Consider the following 15,848-nt stretch of genomic DNA (forward strand, 5'->3'; position numbering starts at 1 on the left):
AGAGACAGAGAGACACAACATGAGCGGGGGAGGGGCAGAGAGAGAGGGAGACACAGAATCCGAAGCAGGCTCCGGGCTCCGAGCTGTGAGCACAGAGCCCGACGCGGGGCTCGAACCCACAAACCGTGAGATCCTGACCTGAGCCGAAGTCGGACGCTTAACCCACTGAGCCCCCCAGGCGCCCCAAACGAGGCATTCTTTTCAAATGGCACAGGAATAAAAAGTTCTTTGCACTGGCAACTTTTCTGTACGTTTAAGATGGTTTTCAACTTAAGACATTTATTTTGAAAAGAATCCCATCGAAAATGGGATCAAACCACCTCTGCCTCATGCCCTTCGATGACTTTTTTGTTGCCTCAAGATAAAATCCACCCTCCTACTGCTGGTGAGAATGCAAACTGGTGCAGCCACTCTGCGAAACGGTGTGGAGCTTCCTCAAAAAAATAAAAAAGTGGAACAACCGTACAACCCAGCAATTGCACTACTAGGAATTTATCCAAAGGATACAGAAGGGTGGATTTCAGGGGACACACGCACCCCCATGTTTCTAGCAGCACTATTGACAATGGCCAAAGTATGGAAAGAGCCCGAATGTCCATCGCTGGATGAATGGATAAAGAAGATGTATATATACAATGGAGTATCACTCGGCAATCAAAAAGAATGAAATCTTGCCATTTGCAGCAACATGGATGGAACTGGAGGATATTATGCTGAGTGAAATAAGTCAGAGAAAGACATATATCGCATGACTTCACTCATATGTGGAATTTGAGGACCTTAAGAGGTGATCGTGGGGGAAGGGAAGGAAAAATAAGATAAAAACAGAGAGGGAGGCAAACCATAAGAGACTTCTTGAATACAGAGAACCAAAGGAGGGGTGCTGGAGGGGTGCTGGGTGGGGGGGATGGGCTAAACGGGTGATGGGCATTAAGGAGGGCACCTGTTGGGATGAGCACGGGGTGTTTTACGTAAGTGATGAATCACTGGGTTCTACTCCTGGAGCCAAGACTACAGTGTATGTTAACTAACTTGAGAATTTAAAAAAAAAAAAAAAAAAATCCATGCTCCTGGGTCTGGCATTCAAGGCCGCCCCCCCTACCGGTCCTACCTCACCTGCATCTTGCAAACCTTTTGTACCTTAATCCAGACAGTGAACTTTCTTTTTTTTTTTTTAATGTTGATTTATTTTCAGGGGGGAGGGGCAGGGAGAGAGAGAATCCCAAGCAGCCTCCGCACCGGCAGCACAGAGCCCACACGGGGCTCGATCTCATGAACTGTGAGATCATGACCTGAGCCGAAATCAAGAATCCGACACTTAACCGACTGAGCCACGCAGATGCCCCAGGTAGTGCTCTTTCTAGCAGCTCCCAGAGCCCTGCTGTTTCTCCATAGCGTCCCCTTCTCCCCAACCCCCCTGCCGTGCTTTCTCTGCCTGGAGGGCCCCCTCCCCTGCTTCCCTGGACCATCCCTCATAATCCCCTAAGACTCGTTTCAGAGTCACCCCTCCCGCTCCGTGCCCCGCCCCCCAGCCCCTCTCCTTCCCCAGTCACAGCCCAGCATATACTGTAGGACACGTTACTGACTGTGAGGTCAGTGAGGACGGGGGTTTTATCCGGTTCCCTGTGGGGACCCAGCCCCCAGCCCCTCCATGCACAGTGGGCGCTCAGTTCCAAGGTCCCTTCTGCCCGCCCAAGGCAAGACCAGGGAGGAGGCCTGCCAGACAGAGAAAGTCTGTCACGCTAACGTTAGACGGTCACGCTAACAGCCCGAGCAGCATGTTCGGGGGGTCAGTCTCGGATGGGGGGCCCGGATTCTGGTGCCTAGAAGTGACCTCCCTGCGACAGGCCCTCGGGGCCCCCACGGCGCCTGGGGAAGGCCCCGGGGGATGAATTTCCGGCCCTGCAAAGGAGCAATTTGTACTTCAGGCCCGTTAATGAATCCCTAAACGGAGGAATTAATCACCGTCTGTCAAAATTAGACTTTTCCTTTCCTTCGAGATGCATCTTCTTTTTATTCTTAATTAATTTTTAAAATTACGGCGTCAGTGCAAAGTCTAATTCATTTTACTTCTAGCATTATTTCTCTGATCAGCCATTTCACTTCAGGCCAGGCTCCCGCCTCGGCACCAATTTATCACGGGGGCTCCGGCTTCGGGGGGACTGCGCCAGACCTGGAGGGCGGGGGGGTAGAGCCAGTAACGGGCCTTGTGAGCGCACGGCCCTGCGGGGGTTGGTGACAGGTTCCTGCGTTACTGTCTCACGACCCCCCACAAAAACCCTTCTGAAACAGAGCCCGTCAGCCCCATTTTATAGGTGAGGAAACTGAGGCTCGCAGAGGAGACGTGACCAGCACACGTTGGAAGAAAGGGGCCCGGTCCAGGCTCGGCCTCCAAACCTGATAACGCTTCCACTTGCCCCTGGTACACGGACGGGCCTTATTTGGACTTCGCGCCCTTTGACTTAGACCCAGACGCTGACAGGACGGGTCCCTGCGTGACAGTAACTTCATTGTGCCTCAGCGATGGCTCCGTTCGCACCCGTAGCCCCCTCCCTGGGGTTTTCCTCCCTGCGGCTGCAGGCGAGAGGGTCTCCTCCCTGGTTATGAAGCCCAGCAGGTGTGAGCCCGGAAGCCGCCGGGCTGTGTGTCCCCCACCCCCAGCCCGCAGAGGAGGGAGGACGGTGGCCCCAAGACAGACGGAGAGGCAGAGGGGTGGTGAGTCCCTGGTTCCAGCTCCTTCCACGGCCTGCTCCTCCCTGGCTGCTCGCGGCTGGCGACACAAGCCCAGGAGGCCCCTCCAGGGTCCAGACGGGTCTGAACGGGGTTTCCGCCCCTTGCTGCCCTACGGGTCCTCACTGGCACAGGGGGGCCTGCGGAGCTGGAGGAACGTAGGAGCTGAGCCCCAGGGGCCCTGGAACTGCTCCCGGTCACTGTCCTGGGACACTAAGCACTGAGGCCTGAGGGGAGAGAAGAGGGCATTCTGAAACCCAGGGAGGGCCTGTCCCGGCGTGCTCGTCCCCTCTCGCCTCCCTGGAAAGAGCCCACACGCGGGAGGCTCACACACAGGTCCCCGGCCCATCTCCCAGCCCTGCGTCCGTCACGGACAACCTCCACACCACGTCCCGCAGCCTCAGGGGACAGCAGCTCGCTGCCCTTTCCCTTGCCGCCATGCTTTTGCACATCAGTTCCCTCGACCAAGCCCTCTTACCACGGCCTGCCTACGCATTTCTAACACCTCCTCCGGGAGGCCCTCAGGCCACCCCAGAAAGAGTGACGCGCCCCTCCTCTGGTCACGCCCGTCCAGTTCCAGCACGCGGCACCCGGGCAGAGCTACAGGGTTAGGTCACTTGGGAGCTGTCCGAAGTCCTTGGATTGGCCGCCCCGGTGCCCAGCCCCGGGCCTACCTCGGGGGGAGCATCATTTAGCCAACAAATATTGATCAAGGGTCTACGAGGTGCTAGGCAAAAACAGACAAGACGGCAAAACTCGCGGAGTTCACCGTCTACGAAGGGAAACGAGACAATGAATGATGGACGTAACACGTATAAAAATCACACGGCAGCGACCCTACTAAGGGGGACCAGAAGCACAGGGGGCAGGCTGTGTCTTGTAAACGGGGGTCAGCGGAGGCCTTGCTGAGAAGGTGACGGCTGAGAAAGTCTCCGAGGAGGCGAGGGAGTGAACCACGTGGACGTCCGTGGGGAGGGCACTCCAGGCACAGGGAGCACTTTCTCGCCTCCTCCCACCTTCTTTCTGGTGGTGGGTTCCTTGGCAGTGACGTCAGTCCATTCTCCGCCTCTCTCGTCACCCTGTCCTCATCTGGCGCTTCCCCCGCGTGTCTCCTCTTCTTACAAGGACACCCGTCACGTGGGGTTAAGGGCTCACCCTCCTCCAGGAGGACCTCGTCTTCCCCACGTACATCTGCAACAACCCTATTTCCAATAAGGTCCCACTCTGAGACGGTACGGGTTGGGACGTCAGCGTATCTTTGAGGGACACATACAGTTCAAGCCAGAGCAGATTTCTAGCCTCCCAGAGACCCAACGTATGACCTTGGAGGTGCCACATTCCCTCTCTGGGCCTCAGTCCGTCCTCCCGGAAGACAAAGAGGCTGCCCTCCCCGCCCCCCCCCCCCCCCCCCCCCCGCCCCGTCCCTCCTGCGGCCTTGGTGCCTCTCCAGGTCCTTTTGAAGAAACCAGTCTCCTTTTCTCACCGTGCCGCCTCTGATCTCCAGCGCAGCAACGTGGGGACAGGGGACAGGAGCGTAGATGCTTCCAGACTGTATCTTCATAAAACAAATACTTTGAAAAGCCTTTGGATGTCGCTCCGATGGAGTGCGGAAAACGCCGCTCAACCCCCGCCCCCCCCCACGTTTTTAATTCCATCCTTTTTGCAATTTTCTTCCCCTCCTTTAAAGCTTATGTTTGCTTTCGTGTTACACGTTATTTATTTAGTTGCTTGTCAATTAGTGTCTCTTCTCCGAGCGACAAGCACATTAGCAGCCGCAGAGACTGGGATTAAAATTTGCGGCCCGGTTGATGGTACCGAAGCCGCGCCTGCCCGACTGCGAAAGCAGCACCTCCTCGTCATTTCAAAAGATGACCTTCCTCTCCCTTCTTCCTGTTCCTGGCTCCTGATTTAATTCCAGCTGACTCCTCCACGGTCACTGCACTGACGTGATGGCTTTGAGACGGAACGTTTTCAAATGCACAAAGGAAGATGTGCCTCCTGTTAACAGCGGCCTCTGAAGGCAGTTAGTGTGAAACAGGAGCGGGCTGGATTTGAATAACACGCTCGAAACCGCCAGTCGCCGGGGTCTAACTCAGCTAGCCTGATCCGACACGCCTCCAGTCGGCAGGTCAGCACACCCTTAACGAGGTGACACAACGCGGTGGCCACACACGGACCCGGTACCGGCCCCTTGACTCACCGGGCCCCGCCCCTGAGCCAGGGAATTAATCACGCTGAGGTTTATTCCCTCGTCTGCAAAATGGGAGAATGAAAACCAGCCGCAGAGGCCGTCTCGAGGGCTGAGACGGGGTGCGTGGAGGGCGGCAAACCAGGCTTCAGCGCCCGACTCTTCCAGCAAACTGGAAGTATTGACTGGCACACGTTAATCCTGTGGCCAGGAGGGCTCTGGGGACAGGAGATTGAGGATGGGGAGTCCCCGGGGCAAAGGCAGGGGCCTGTCCTCAGCCCAGCCCGGGACAAGACTGGCCACTGTGCACAAGGCTGCAGGCAGAAGGTAGAGGGACCGTGAGACCCCAGCCTAAGCAGGGGGAGGGGGGCTTCAGAGCCCAAGGTTAAGGCAAACAACCAAGCAAGTGGGAGGGCTACATCTTTCTCTGTTCCCGATGTGCTACTGCACAGATCCAGGCAATGGAGGAATCAGGATGACTGCTTCATCGTGAGCTGAGCAAATGCCTGTTACCACCACACGCCTTTGAAGGACGCCCTTCTCTGCCCTAGGTCCCCTGGGAGTGGGGGAGACTCTCTTGGCAGTTCCAATGGGAAGACAGGAGCCCCCAGGGGACGATGTGACTGAGTGCGATTCTGTCCAGATCACATTGCAACACGGTGCCTTGCCTGGGACTTCTGTCTTCTCACTGCTGGAATCCAAGAGGCCTGAGGGGGACTGGGACCCTCCCAGGGCTTCCCCCTTTGGTGGCAGACAGGACAAGAAGCTGGCTTGAGCTCTGGCTCCCCCAGACCCTCTCTGTGACCTCAGGCGGCTGTCTCCGCCTCTCTGAAATGTTCCTTCAAGTATAAAAGAAAAGGACGTGAAGCTTCATTTACAGGACCGTTTGCTGAGAGACTTAACAACACCGGTAAGGATGTCAGCATACAGAGGGAAGGACAGGTTTGTCACCGCAGGCAGGACGCCAGGGGGACTCTTTTCTCCAGCGTTCTTCCTGGGTGGCCACGCCCTGGCCACGGGGAAAACCAGAGGGCGGGCTGGAGTGGGAGAGGGAGGCAGGGGTTCCTTAGCCGGCTGCGCCCATGCCCCCTGGCTCAGGAACCGGGGCGACGCTCCCGGAAGCCATCCGGCCACCCCTCCTTCTTCTCCAGACCCCCAGTGTCCGCCCATCTCCTTCAGAGTCACGCTGACCGTCCGAGGGCCCTGGTGTCCTCTGAGCCCGTGTCCATCCCGCACCAGCCTCCTCCCTGCTCCTGGGCTCCCTCCTGCCTCCCAGTGGTGCTCCCCTGTCCCCTCCCTGGGCCTGGGACACCCGTACCCTCGTCTCCTTCCGCTTCGCTCTCCTGTCCCGGGGGGCCGAAGCACCTTCACCCCTAACAGAGGAGGTCACTCCTCCGTCCTGCGCCCACGCTGCTAGAATCTAAGCCACGGATGTGTCCCCAGGGCCCAGAACAGGAACCGTGTCAATCTGTGCCAGGGTGGCCGTGGTGCCGGGGACGGGGCCCGGATCGGGGCAGGCCGGCAGGGTACAGGGAGGAAGCCGTCCTAACTCCCCGTGCAGCAGGGTCCCTGGGGCGCCTGTTAAAACTGGGGACTCCTGTGCCCCCCCCACCGAGCCACCACGCCTCACTCTGGGGCTGGGCCTCCCCGTCGGGGTGACCGGCGAGTCCCCGGGAACGCCCCACGCGGCGAGGGTTGAGAGAGCTGTGAGTCCCAGCTGTGGCCCCAGCTTGGGGTCCGACCTCGGGCAAGTACTCCCCACCTGGGCGGATACGGCGCCGGGCCACTGGTTTGCAGAGGGGGCCCCTTGGAGCCCCCCGTGCTCTGCGCAGGGGCGCCAGCGTGGGGGTGGAGGTGTGGCGGGCTCCCCGGCGGTGGGGACCCTGGCCGTGCACGTCGGCTTCCCGCACAGCGGACCCCCTCTGTCTGCCGGGCCCGCCCAGGGGATGCTCGGTGGAAAACGGTTCGATTCCAGTTCCCAAGGACGGCAGGGACACAGGAGCCACCAGTTTATGGGTTCTGGGCCGCGGGCAAATGGCCTCGCCCCTCAAGGCTTCACACACCCAACTGTGGGACGTAGGCCTGGGCCCAGTGGCCCCCCACCCCCACCCCGGGCCCTCCCAGCTCCCAAGCTCAGGTGTGCGGGTTGCCCGGCAACAGACGCGTCGGGAGAAAGCGTGGGAACCGGGTGAAGATCGCGAGACGGCGTCTGCTGACGGACAATTAGCATCACGCAATATAACACTCTAATGGCAGAATCTTTTCTATTAGAATAGACATTATGGAGCACGGTTCCATCACATGAATATAATAGACTTGTTTTATAATACAATGCACACTGTAATTACACATTTCAATAATTCCTTCCACGCGTTACACAGAAGCATTCCGCGGTAATGGAGTCCTGTAACCATATATAATCGCTCGCCGGAGGGGAGGACGCTGTGTGTGGTGACGGGTGACAGAGAACCAGGGGAGAGAACCCTAATCTCCTCCCGCTTGGAGCCACCCGGCTTCTGACTCCGATCTCTGGCCGCTCTTCAGAGGGGGGTGCTTCGTCCAAGCACCTGCCCATCTAGACGAGAATCCCCTCGACATCTCGTACGGCACTTCTGCAACCATACCTCTGGGGATGGGGAGCTTACTACCTCCAAGGCCACCTGTTTGATGGGCCCTTAGGAAGTTACTCTACGTTGCTATGGGGCACATGGCTTACAATCTCTAAATTCAGATGATCATATTTTTGTAAGTCTATTTATGTTGAGAGAGAAAGAGAGAGTGCAGAGGAGGGGCAGAGAGAGGGGGAGAGGAAGAATCCCCAGCAGGCCCGGCGTTGCCAGCACAGAGCCCGATGCGGGGCTCGAAGTCACGAACCAATGGTGAGATCATGACCTGGGCTGAAATCAAGACTTAACTGCCTAAGCCTCGAGGTGCCCCAAACTGTCGTATTTATATTGACTAAGGCATTGTGTTAGGTTCCTATTGCAGCCATAACAAATCACCATACACTTGGTGGCTTGAACAACACAAACGTACCCTGCAGCTCCGGAGGTCAGAGGTCTGACATGGCCTCACTGGGCTACAATCAAGCAGTTAGCAGGACTGTGTTCCTTCCTGGAGTTTCTAGGGAAGAATCTGTTCCTTGCCTTTTCCAGCTCCCCAGGCCATCAGCACCCTTGACTCATGGACCCCTTCCCCCACCCTCAAAGCCAGCCACTCTCTGACCCTTTTTCCATCGTTCTCTCTCTCTCTCTCTCTCTCTGGCCACTGCTGGAAAAAATTCTCTTTGAAGGACTCAGGCCATTAGCGTCCCACCTGGATAATCCAGGATGAGCTCCCCACCTCAAGGTCTTTAACATTAAGCCCATCCGTGAATGTCCTTTTGCCACGAAATGTAAATATTCACAAGTTCCAGGGATTAGAGAATGTCTCTGGGGGACCCTGTTCTGCCTACCACAGGCATTACTTTCTTAATACCTAGCAGACTGTGGGTTCAGACTGTGAGTTCCTCTTCACCTATAGAAAGGACGGGATTGTAGGATTAAATGTGACAGTATGTTGTGAGGTGCCTGGTATCGACATGTTTGATGAATGAAAAACAAATTCACTGAACCAGTGTGAAAGGATCAGTGAGAGAATCCCCTTTGTCGATATGCCCCCTAAAGCCCGGTGCAGGAAAGGATCACAGGGCTCACAGCGCAGTATGACAGGTCACAGGCAGGACAAGACTATTCGCCTTTCTTGTTTTGAACTCTGTCTTTATTATTTTTTTAAGTTACCTTATTTATTTTGAGAGAGAGAGCAGAGGAGGGGCAGAGAGAGAGGGAGAGAATCCCAAGCAGGCTCCGCACTGTCAGCGCACAGCCCGATGTGGGGCTCGATCTCACGGACCGCGAGATCACGACCTGAGCCGAAACCCGGAGTCGGACGCTCAAACCCACTGAGCCACCCAGGCGCCCCTGGCCTTTACCTTTATTAATGCAGCCACGGTAACATTAGCATGTGAGGCCCTTTCTTTGGAGTCCGTTAACTGAGCTGCTTGCAGTCCATTAAAACCATTAAGTCTGTCTCCAGTTACAAGGGGACAAATAGGATTGTGCCCATTTAACAGGGGGATAGACTGAGGCTTAGAGGTTGGGGGCCGAGGTGATGCCTAAGAGTCTTTAAGGATGAGTGGAGTCAGCCTGGGCCCTTCAGACCAGGAGACACAGAAGGCTGGCACTGTGGGCGAACAGGAGGTGCCCCTGGGGCTGTGAGGGGTGTGGCAGCACAGGCCCCTCAGGAGGGGGAGGAGATACCAGCAGTGAGGAGCCCAGGGAGCTGGGAGCCGAAGGCCAGGGCCACAAAGGGGAGGTGTGCATGCCAAGGAGGAACGGGGGCTCGGCCGGGAAGTGAAATGGCCTCTGGGCTCCTGATTGATAAGCTCACTCTGTCTTGTGCACAGAGACTGGACATAGGCAGGAGGCCGGGAGGCTGCAGTAAGGAGGAGGAGGGATGGAGAGGAGAGGAAGGAGCGGAGAGGTTAAGGAGGGAGCAGGGCAGACTCAGCAATTGAGAGGCAGCGAGAGACCGAGGACAGCCTCGGGGAGGCTGGAAGCAGCTGGGGGCTGAGCAGGGGCTGGGTGGGGGGGACAGGAACCTCTCAAGGGAGGAGGAAAAAGGATGTATTATTACCCCATTCTCAAAGATGAGAAACTGAGGCTGGGAGCGTTCAGATCCCTTCCCGAGGCCAGGCAGGCAGGAAGCCATGCACAGCTGCCTGGACCAGCATCACGGTCCCATTTCCAACAGAAGAGCTGCCCGTAGCCAGGTCACCGGCTCACTCCAGGGCGGAACCCAGAGTCAGCAGACGAAACAGGAGTCCCGGCAGGGCCCCAGGAGGACACCTCAGGCCGGTATCCCCCACCGCTGCCCGGCCATCAACCTCCCTAGAGCAGCGGCAAGAAGAGAGCAGGGTCACGCGTGCTCGGGCCAGGCCCACCTGCCGTGGCGCTGGGCTGGGTCCTCCCTCAGCCCCGCACTGGCCTCACTTCCAGCCTTTGTCCTCCCGCCTCCCCTCTGCTCTGGGCTTCCTCCCCCCACCTCCCTTGGGTCCCCATTGGTGCCCCAACGCCAAAAAATGGGCCCGAATCCTGAATACCTTGTCTCCAACCTCACGCTGGCCGCCCTGGCCGCACGTCACTACCACGGGGCCCTGGCGGCCTCCACGCCTCTGTACAGGCTGTTCCTTCTACCCGGTGCCCTGTCCCCACTCCCCAACCTATGACATTTTGCCTGCTCTGAAGGACAAACCCGGCATCAGCACCCCTCCGTGCACCCATTCTCCATGAATGAGGCCGCACCACGGCCACCGCCGGACCCAGCCACCCTGACACTCTTCCATCCCTCCCCCTCCCCCTCGTGTGTGCACACAGGGCCCCACTCAGCCAGTGCACCGGTCCCCAGCCCCCCCTAAGTGGCTCACATTCACCCCACCTCCCCACACCTGGCCTTGCCCGAGTGAGGACACCCTGGGCCTCCCCGGCCCCCGTGCTGTCCCTCTCCATGGCTGTTCCACCCTTCCCAACACAGATCCCTCCGTGTCTCTTCACTGCCTGACACCCTCTTCCAAAGAAGCCTGGCTGCCTTACGTGGGCAATCCCCGGCCCCCCAACCTCCAGCCTGCCCTCTCCCTGCTGCTGACCGGATCCCAGGCTCCACGCACACGCCTGTCCTAGGCTGTTTGGCCTAGAACGCCTTCCTCCCCACCGTCCCACCTCTTGAACTCCCGGCCAGCCTTCACCCGCACCGCAGGGCACCTCCAAGGCCCGCGGGGAGCGTCTTTCCCAGGCGCCCCTGCTCTTGTCATTTCCCACCTCACGTGGTTAACCGTGTGCCTGCCCCTCCCCCTCTGGGTCCGGTGGGTGCTTGAAGGTGAAGGTCTCCCCATCCCTTCCGGTGCCGAGGGTCTCCCGCCCCTCGTGAGTCACACATGCGTTCTATCTAGCTGGGCTGGCGGCACGGGCATCCACCACCAAGGAGCCTTGTGGGCTGGTCACCCCCTGTCTGTGACCCCTGAGCCCACGGTCAGTCTGGAGAGCCAGGGCAGTGCTGTTCCCCTTCTTCCCTGTTGTGTGCCGTCCCTGGCCACGTGGCGCCACAAACAAGCCAGTGCCACACGTTGTTCCGTGTGGCGTTAATACAAACAGAGGATCCTTTTAAACCTGAAAACCTGTAATTAAGCTCTCCTGTAAATGCCTGTTGACGAGGATGTGATTACGGCACGAGAGGAAAGCGTGGGAAGGTGGTTAGTTGACGCTGCGCCTTTCACCAAGGTGGTGGTCGGGGAGGAGAGGAACCCGCCGTGCCCAGTGCTGCCCTCTGGGGTCAGCTGGGGGCAGCGGCGTCCCCAAGATCGGGGGCAAGCGGACAGAGGTGGAAGAGCAGGACCGGAGCCCAAGAGGGGGGAGTCGATGTGGCTCCCACTCCCTGTCTCCCGTTGAGAATGGGGAGACTAAGGCCACGCCAGGGGCAGGGCTGGACTTTGCATCTTATGGCGGGAACCTTCTGGGCGCTGACTGTGTGAATCACCCCGGGGCCACCCTGCACCATCTTGGCCTTTACACGCGGCGCCGTGGTGGGGTCTGAGCTCCGCAGCCCGCTGGCCTGCCTCTGAGTCCGGCTCCAGTGAATAATGGCCACGTGATGCAGGGCAGGCCACTCTGGGACCCCGTCCTTCGGCTGGAAAAAGCAGCCTCCCACCGCATGACTGCCTGTGGTGACATTGGGAAGACAGCCTGGTCCGCAGGACCCCCCTGAACAAGTCTTCCCCACCAGTCTGGTTTCTTCCAAAGGGACCCTGGAGGAGCCCTGGGAATGTTTGGTGAGTGAATATATTTGCTGCCCTGTGGCTGGCATGGGGGTCAGAGTGGGGAGCAAATCACACGGGTCTGTGCCCTAACGGAACTTCTAGGTACTGACGGGGTGAGGCCTAACCCCCCAAAAATCGCACTCACACAGTCCAGTTGATGAGGGGAACAAAGGCAAGAGAAATGGAACATAAGTGAACTCTTACAGCTTGCGTGGCCTTCCTCAAGCAACTCAGGGCTACCTGACTTCCTTAATGTTTTTGTTTTATTGAAGACTAAAGGTAACCGTATCTTAACAGCAGCTGGCCCCTCGAAGTCCTGAAAGCCTTGCTTTCAAATTCTTTAGAGACTTAATGCTACCCCTCACCCCTACTAACTTAAAAGCATATGATCAGTCAGTCCTCACAACCCCAGTGCAGCTCTTTCTGCCCACGGGTCCTGTCCCCGCGCGTTAATAAAATCGCCTTTGAAAACTGAGAATAAACTAAGGGTTGATGGGGGGGTGGGAGGGAGGGGAAAGCGGGTGATGGGCATCGAGGAGGGCACCTGCTGGGATGAGCCCTGGGTGTCGTATGGGAACCAATTTGACAATAAATTTCGTATCAAAAAAAAAAAAAAAGGCCAAATGGGTTAAAGAAAAACAAACAAACGAATAAATAAATAAAATCACCTTTTGGCACCAAAGGCGTCTCAAGAATCCTTTCGCAGCCGTCTGCTCAAGAATTCCATCACAGTCACAACAGTGGCCACGTGCCTGTGAAGGGGAATCATGCTGTGACAGTGTATATAACACAGGCTCCTCATTGGAAAGAATTCCCTGACTAGGCTCTGAGGCATGAGTAGGACCCAACTAGCCAGGGAAACAAGAGAGGCCAGGGAAGTGGATGGAAGTCTGCCAGGCAAGTGGCAACACGTGCAAAGGCCCTGCGGCTGGAGAAAGGAAAGCCCCCATGAGGCTGCAGCATGGGGAACTGAGAGGGTGGGCAGCCAGAGGGGAATAAGGAACGGGCAGGACTCAGCATACCTAGGGCCTGCAGATCATGCACAATGGGAAGCATTCAACATTTTAAACGGAGAGGGTATGCTCGGCTTTGCATTCTGAAGAATCCCTCTAGCTATGATATGGGGACGCTGGAGGAGGTAAGGCTGGATATGAGGAGCCCAGCCTGCAAGCCAGCAAGTGATCCAGGTGAGGGACAATGGTCATCTAGGCCAAGATGGTGACAGAGATAAAAGAAGAACGGCCTCGGGAGAGGAAGTGGATAGAGTGGCCATGACCGTGGATGGAATATGGAGGGTGAGGAAGGAGGCGGCTCAGGGAGGACCCCCGCCTGTGCTGGAGCCCTGAGGCAGAACCTTCACTGAGACAAATGAACAAGCGAACCCGGGATCTGGCCCATGTCTGGGTCTTGCGGTGAGCCGTCACACATCCTTATCTGTCTATATCATAATCTTGCAGGTGAGGAAACTGAGGCCAGGGCAGGACCCGGGGTCTCTGGACCTGCCCGCACCCAGCCCACCTCACGCCAACAGAGCTGGGAAGGCCTCATCCGTGGCAAGAGGTAAACACGTCTGGCCCCTAAGGCACACAGTCCTGGGCTTCTCAGAAGACAGGATGAGTAATTTTGATAATTGAATTTTTGAGTTAGACTTAAAATACAGCCAAGATTGAAGAGGCAATTTGGCAGGGTCGACAGCCCCCAGGCAGGTCTCCCTGCCTCCACGGTGCTGAGAGCTTATTAGCAAGATCACTCTTCCTTCCATCCACAGCCCTTTTATAAGTGCTGTGTCGAGGAATCCAATTGTGGGCCTCCAAGCTCCTCTCTGGTCACCCAGAGACGTGTTGTTGCAGGAAAGAGTGGGAATACTTTGGTTTGTAAGGTAGGAGAAGGGTTGCAATTTTTTTTTTTGTTTTGTTTTGTTTTTTTAATAGATAGCATTCTGGGAAGACAGGATAGTCCAGAGGACAGGATAGAGAACAGGTTGTAACAGGCTCGGGTTCAGATCCTGGCTCCAACACTTACTGAGGGGACGATCTACCCGTTCTCTCGTTCTCTCATTCATGAAGGGCACAGGGTATACAGGTTAGTGAGACCATGCATAGCACAGTTACCGCTACGCAGGTGGGCACTGGCCCGGAAAGACCGGGATTACCATCCCGGCTCATGACAGGGAGGTGGACAGGTGAGCCGAGGGGGGGCGAGGAGACTCCCGGGGGGAGCTGGAAGCCCTGTGCCCCTCTCCCCCTCCTTCTCTCTCTGTATATTTAGCCCCTGCAGCTGCTTGTCTGGGAGGCCTCATCTCACATGGTGATTAATTTCACCAACGGGAAATTGACACATCCTCCTGAATTCAGCTGCTGCAAACATGAACTCTCCAGGGACACGGGAGCTTTCTCCAAGATCCAAATTGTCCTTATTGCAGTTTGTTCTTGGCCTGAGTCCAGTCCAAACAAACCGGGCTGCTCCTGCACCCCCCAGAGGGGCCTTCACTAGCCCAAGGTTGGGAATATTTTACACGAATCTAAACTGGTGTTGTGCGGGGGAGGGGTGCAAAAATACACTTTGCTTCCGGCTACTGCCTTCCTGGAAAGTTGTGGGTGACTAAGCCAATGGCCAGCTGGATTCCCAGGGCCCCCTCCTCCATAGGCGGTGCTCCCAGGCATGCCTGGGTCTCCCAGCCAGATGGACCTGGGCTGTAGCAGCATCCAAGTGGAATCCTCTCAACCCTTCCAGCTTCCCCACCCTTGCCAATGACCAAGTTCAGTGCCCAAGGGCTATGCAGTAACCATGTGCAAATATACCTACAACTTTCCCTGCAGGTACAGCTGAACCCAGCTCCCGCTTCCACACCTAGCCTAGGCTCTAACCACTCACTATACAGCTTACTCCCCACATCTCTCCCCCCCCCCCCCCACTCGCATTTGGGCGCAACCGCCATGTGAACTTTAAGTACTGCTTCAAAAATCTGTTTTGAGATCAGCCACTGAGAATCGCTAAGAGTCGCTGATTTTTGGAAAAGGTCTCATTGTTCTGCGAGTTTCAGATTTTGGGGCTCACAACCGTAACCAGGTCTCGGCAGAAGGGGGATGGCTATCTCATGGGCACGGAGACCAGTAGGGGAAGCCAAGCCGCCTGCGGCCTCCACCGAAGCACGCCAAGAGGCCTCGTGTGCAGATGGGGGCTTCCACTGAGGAATCTGTTTGTGCAGCTTCTGGAGGCAGGAGCTGCTCCATTATTTTCTGCCGGAACCTGCATTTCCACACTCTGGCAAGTATTAAAATAAGGCACATCTGTGCAAGTAGTCCTTATGAAGGAAGCTCAGATGACAGGAACCCAAGCAGAGTGGGTCCCCGCCCCCACCCATTGACCCCTTATCCCCCTCACTTCATGGGAAACAAAGGTCCAGAGGTGGGGAGCCCAGGAGAGGCCAGCTCCCTGACCCCCAACCCCTGCACCTCCACTCCCTGTACCTGTAGCTCACAGCATCAGTCACTTCAGATCATCCCCGTGTCCCAGGGGCTGCGGGAGCAGCAGTGAGGACGGTGTGGGGTTTGGCAGGACAGGAAGGATCAGGGCCCAGCTGCACCACTCACAAGCTAAGGGCCTCGGACAAGTCACACGGGGCCAGAGTGGGTCCTGGTAAACCTCCTTAGGGACTTGGGCTCGGAGCTGAGGGTACAACTGTTTCAGGGGGAGCGGCATCCGGGGTCTGATGGTGCCTTCTCTCAACACCTCAGGGTAGAAAAGGGATTCAGGTGTGGGTGGCAGGACTCAAGACGCCTGACAGGAAAGGAACTAAAAACGAGGATCCCATGGATAGGGAAAAAGGCAGAGGGACCGGAGGTTAGGGCCTCCAAGAGGTCAGAGGAGGGGACGAGGGAGCGAGCAAGCTGACGGACAGGAAGCGACAGTTCAAGGACAAAGTGTCAGAGTAACTGCAGAAGACAAGTAAACAAGTAAACAAGTGTCGCCCAGACACTGAAGCCCCAAGAGTGATGGCCAGAACGGGTACAGAGGGAGACGGAGTCAGGATTCAGAACGCTCCCCACCCAGGCCCAGCGGATGCCCAGGCGGTGGTGG

This window comes from Panthera leo, chromosome D4, assembly GCF_018350215.1.
Source record: "Panthera leo isolate Ple1 chromosome D4, P.leo_Ple1_pat1.1, whole genome shotgun sequence".
Taxonomy (NCBI): domain Eukaryota; kingdom Metazoa; phylum Chordata; class Mammalia; order Carnivora; family Felidae; genus Panthera; species Panthera leo.